At 54.6% G+C, this 5,571-nt stretch overlaps 1 pseudogene; it reads left to right on the top strand.

The window, feature by feature from the left end:
* The first annotated feature begins 4,247 nt into the window (after positions 1–4,247).
* Positions 4,248–5,571, top strand: part of LOC102892711 — a 6,785-nt pseudogene continuing 5,461 nt past the window's right edge.

Genomic DNA, 5,571 nt, shown 5'->3' with positions numbered 1-5,571 from the left:
ATATCAATAAGGAATAATGTGAAATAAATGCAAGCTGAAGGAATCCCAGAGAGAAGAGGCCGGCTCAGGGAAGGAAGGCAGGGGCATCCTCCCTGGCTCTGGAGCACCAGGCAGACTGGCGTGTGACGTCCATAATTCATAGCCGATCAATCCCGGAGGGCCTGGCACTCTGACCCCTGTGGAAACCGCTCTCTTCTCTGACAGCTGAGCCCTTCTCCTTGGGGGCCCTGGGCCAGCAGGTTTCTCTGTGAAATGTACTCTGGTGCCTGCAACCAGGATGATGGATGAGCAGGCGAGAGCTGCTCAGGGCCGCTGAGGCCAGTGGGGCTGAGCAGGGAGAGAAATGTGATGGCAAAGCAGCTCAGAAACGTGAGGGATGCTCAGGGGCTGGACGGGGAAAGCAGGAACATGGGGGCCTCTCGCAGCCATCTCCATCCACCTGTCTGCCTCTCTAATTAGGTCCTAAGCTCTGTGACACGACCGACACCGAGAGGTCGAGGACAGCTGACAGGCCGGGATAGGGAGACGAAAGAGCGATTGTTTAAAGGGCCATCTCTTCCCTCTCTTCAGGGCCATGGATGTGGAGAGCTCTTGGGGTTCACTAGGAGTGGCTCACTCACAGCCAAGGCCCGTTGCCTGCCCCTGTGCCCAGTGCCCAGAAACAAGTCCAGCCCCGGACTCTCCTGGCATAGATTCAGGCTCCCACTCAACCTCACTTCTTCAGGTATAGGAGACGCTGGGGCCAGCAGCTGGCAGAGGAAAAGACACGTTCCTGGGATTACTCCAATCAGGACTCCATACCAGGGACCATGGCAGAATGGGACTGCAGACAGCCGCCCTGGGACGGGAACCTGCCATTTGAGCTGCCTGGCAGGCTGGGCAGTCCACGGCATGACGGGTCAGGCCTCAGCCTACTTCTCCCTCAGCCCTTGCATTCCATTTGTCCAGGCCTCTGGGTTGCACTGTATCCGTTCCAAGTGTACACAGGACAACAAGGATGCTGGCAGGTGACCACCGTCTTCCCACTCCCCATCAGCTGCTGGGTGAGGGGGGATCAAAGAAACAGAAAGTCTTGAGAGTCCCCCTTACAAGTAGCTAATGTGATAAGATGCTGGGCACTGGGGAAGGGTATCCTGGGGCTGGGGCAGCTGGCATGATTGGTCTTGCCTGCTCAACAGACAGAACATGACTACATTGTTGGTGGGTAATGGAACTGTCTCTCTTCTCTGGAGGTGAGCATGGGCAGTAGGGACTGCAGAAGCATCTCTGAGCTGAGCACTCCATGCCTTGTGACTCGCTTCCTCCCAGGTATGAGGGTGATATTGATAAACCGAAAGTGTAGCCTTCTGGAGAGCTTACCCTGAAGGCCATTAGCTGTAGGTAGTAATGCTGGGAATGCGAGACACAGGAGCCCAGGAGGGGAGGTGACTTGGGCTGGGGTTGACTGGAACACCGTGTGGAGCAGGCAGTTGCGACCTAGAACTGCCCCTCCTCACTCACTTACGCAGCAGCCCTTGGAGGGCAGTGCCCAAGAGACAGCTGTTGAGGACAAGCTTCTGCATGGAAGGGGCAAGCTTTGCACACAGTCAGGGCACAGCACATATCTGTACAAAGAACAACAGCGAGAGTGTGTTTTGAAAGTAAGAAGCGTGAAGGTGCCTCTCCTGGGTGGGCTTGCCTTGGCTGCTTTTTCTTCCACTCCTTTCTGCAGAGGCACCATCCTCTCCCTGACTCCTCTCATCTCTACCTGGCCCCCCTCCTGATCTCCAGGTAGACCCCTGTTCCAGTCCAGGACATGCCCTGGGTCCCGGAGTGAAAGAACCGGGACAGTCCCCGCAGCTCTCCCACCTGGGACATCACTGTCTGCTTTCCCAGCCTGTCCCCTTCCGAGGGTCCTGGATCATCAAGGCAGCACGGGTTTCTCAGAAAGCACCGCAGACACCCAGCACCGACTAGCCTCTGCTCACCCCGGCTCCATATTGCTCTGTGCCCTGTACCTGGAAGGCAGACTCCTAAGGCTGCACCAGGCAGGCTCCCTAAACCTCCAGCTTCCAGTGGGGTCAGCTGACGGGGGCCTGGCATGAGAGGAGAAGGGCCTGCGGTTCCTGGGCACTCCTCTGGGACGAGCTTTGCCAAGGCGGCCCTCCCACAGCTCCAGCTCTCTCCAGGCTCCAGGGACCACTCTTCCTGTGGCCTTGCAGGATGTCTCCCCTCCTTTGCTCTTGCCCTTAACCCAGCCTGCTTGTGGATGCCATCTCTTTCCTTCTGGACCCTGACTAATGCACACTTTGCCACTGCTCCCTCTTCAGTAGGAGGAAATAGGGAAAAAAGACAGCTTAGACTACAGTCCTAAAACAAGGCCTTGTCTGGTTAGCTCATCGGCATAAACCTGGCTTTGAATCTTAGCTATGCCACAAAGTAAGTTATTTTTCTTCTGTTTTACTCTTTTCATCTGTAAAATGGGGATATGACTTTCAGGGTTGTTATGAAAATTAAATAATGTGCACACATATAGTACTTTTCATTTTTTGGCACCTAGAGCTTGATAAACAGATATGGGATGTGTCCTGAACTCTCCCTCTTCGAACCCCCTTTGGGGTCCAGCCAGCAGTCACAGTGACCAAGGCGCAGGGCTGCTCTTGGGCCTCTGAGAGACTGCGGGACAGTTCTTGGAGCATGGATCCCAGACCCTTCTCCCTTGAAATGTTACCTTCCCAGGAGGCCTCTACCCTCCCTCCGTGCCATGGGAACAGCCCCGGAGCAACAGAGGGGCATGGGGGATGGGGAGCAGGGGGCAATGAACAAAGACCTTTTGTGCTGGGATCCCAGTTGGGGAGGGCAAGGCTGAGAGTAGCCTGCTTCTCCCACGCATTTCCGAGAGTCACGAGAGAAGCTCGCCATGCTCATTGTCACGCCAAGATCACAGCGCTGACTCCTTTCATTTCTGTGGTGACACAGGTGAGGCCAAGCTGACAGCAGCCCCAGCCAGCATCAGGTCTCTCAGGTATTGCCTGACTCCCAGGCCTATCATGTCCCTGCCCCAATTAGAGGCTAGAAGGACACAAATTAGCTTCAGAGAGGTAAAGGAAATGGGAACTAGGACCATGCCTTCACCCAGGTGCTACCTCCACTTTACAGGTAAGAAAAATCTAAGGCTGGCTCAGAAGGGTAATGTGCTTTGCTGCTGATCAGTCGGGCTCTAGCCCAAGCTGTGCCCTCCCTGGGAGGAATGTATCCTTACCAGGAGCAAGGCTGGGTGGCTGGGTGGCTGTCCCTGAAGATTCATGCAGGATAGTGATGGATGTCAGTGGGCAAAAGCAGGGTGAAGCCTGGTGGGCTGGTCAAGCAGCCTCTAGTGGTTGGTCCTGAACTCCAGATGCCATGAGCAGCTCACAGAGTGGAGGCTGGGGCTTAGGGAAGATCCGTACCAGACGCCCCCTGGGTGGGGAGCTGGGCCAGAGGTGCAGATCTTTCTCTGAGAGATCCCAGGATTGGGGGGGCGAGAGGCTAGGAAAGCAGTGCAAACAAATTTACGTAAAAAATAGGTTGTGGCTCCAATGCCAAAAGGGATGTGGTCTTGGGGTCTGGGGCCAACCCCACTAGAGTGGGAACTCAGGGAGACTGGCATTGCCTGTCATTGCACCAAGCCCTGGTGATTCCCAGGAGATAGGGAGGAACAGTGGAGCTCTCTTGCTGTGAGGTGGAGAGGGACCCCCCTCCCAGAGCACAGGGGAGCCTGGAAGCACACCTCCCCCGCCCCCCCAGCCTGTCCTCTCTCAGAAAGTCGAGGGGCCGTGTGTCGGATGATCACTAGAGCACAGCTCTGTACCCAGGACGAATCCCCACTGCGGGATTTCTACACGCTTCCAGTACAGACTCTCAGCAAGTGTGCCCTGGACACTGCCCATCCTGGCCCCCTGACACAAGCAGACCATCAAGGGGCCCTAGAAGGGCCCAGAATTCACCAGTGTCAACCACAAAGGCCCATAATCATTTTTAACGGTTAACACCTAATCCACTTAATATTGCCAATAGAACTAAAAAATGTTCACATTATACATCCATTTGTTTGTGGGTGTATGAAATCCACTTTTGTAATGTTTAATATTTTTGATTTATTGAATTTTCACTTGACTTTTATCGGCCATGCTCTCCCTTTATTGCTGCAAGGGCTGCATATGGCCATGACTTGCACAAACCCAGCCAGGAGTGTGCCAGGCACCAGTCAGCAGCAGGACCCTGGGACCATGAGAGCCCTCTGGACAGCAATGGACAAGGGCTTCAGCCACCACGGTAGCCTTGCCCTTAGCACACCAAAGGAGGAGGGGACCTGGAGGGCACACCAGGAGCCAGAGCCGAAGCCCAGAGTGGGGACCACAGGGGCTCTTCCCAGCAGCCTGGAGCCATTGCCCAACTCCAGGGCCCAGGTACATTTCATTCTCCTGGGCTCAAGTGCATGGCGACTCCAAAGCTCAGCAGAACAGGGTTGACCTGTGCAAGGCTGACGTCCATGAAGATCTAGAAGATTTTGCCACTACTGACCTGTGTAATGAAGCTTTTCTCACCTACAAAGACCATCAGAGCTGAGTCCAATCCCAGTTCTGCCCTTTCCTAGCTGAGTGACCAAATCACTCTCTCTGAGTTCCAGTTTTCTGTGTAAAATGGGTTTAATACTGTGCCATTGGGAAGGTTGTTGGAGGATTAAAGGAAATAATATGGGCAAAGCTCCTAATATGATGCCTAACACCTAGCAGAGGTTTCACAAATGTTCATTCATTCTTACCCTCATCCCTAAACCCAGATAAACAGTTGGAGTGTCATGGCCACCCCCACGAAGCTACTCCCACCTCTGCAGACACCCACATGCTCTTCAGTTCACCCCTCTGCACCAGCTGGCAGGGGTGTGAGGTGAGGAAGCTTGGTGACTGAGGAGGAAGATGGGAAGAGAAAGCACTCTGGTTAGGAAAGGGGGTGGTGGTATCACCAGCAGAGCCTGTCCCAGCCATGCCGCAGCTGGAAAAATCTGCCAAACATCCTCTGTAGAAGGAAGCCCAGGGTGGTGCCATGTCCTTCTGTGCCCCGCTTCCCTCCAGCAAGCTGAGGCAGATGTTTCTGGGTTATGTGCTCTCTGTGACTCTAGTACCCTGGAGACCTGGCTGAAAAGATTCCAGTGCCCAACTTTGGGCCTGTCCTGGGATCCTCAGGCTTGTTACTAGCAATAGCTGCGAATCCTGGCTAAAATGCTGCAGCAGGGAGAATCAACAACCATTGTGGCTGAGCCTCTAATAAATGTAATCATCAGCGTTAAGGGAAAGGGCGGGGAGTGAGTGGGGCTGGTAACATAGTGATTCTACGAACTGGCCTCCGTCCCCATTTGCATCAACACACCCTCACCTGGAGCCCAGCAGGAGGACAGGAGCTGCCAGTCAAAGCAGGTGGCCTGGCTTCACCCTGCTCCCAGCCTCTGGGGCCTCAGCAGCCCCCAACACTCACTCCTTTCACAGATCTGGATAGAAGTTCGTGCCTGGGCAGGAGGGGATAAAGGGGATCTTAGGGAAGGAGAGGGAAAGA

This window comes from Pteropus alecto, unplaced genomic scaffold, assembly GCF_000325575.1.
Source record: "Pteropus alecto unplaced genomic scaffold, ASM32557v1 scaffold359, whole genome shotgun sequence".
Taxonomy (NCBI): Eukaryota; Metazoa; Chordata; class Mammalia; order Chiroptera; family Pteropodidae; genus Pteropus; species Pteropus alecto.
The sequence above is the reverse complement of the archived record's forward strand: the minus strand, read 5'-3'. Positions and strand labels throughout refer to the sequence as shown.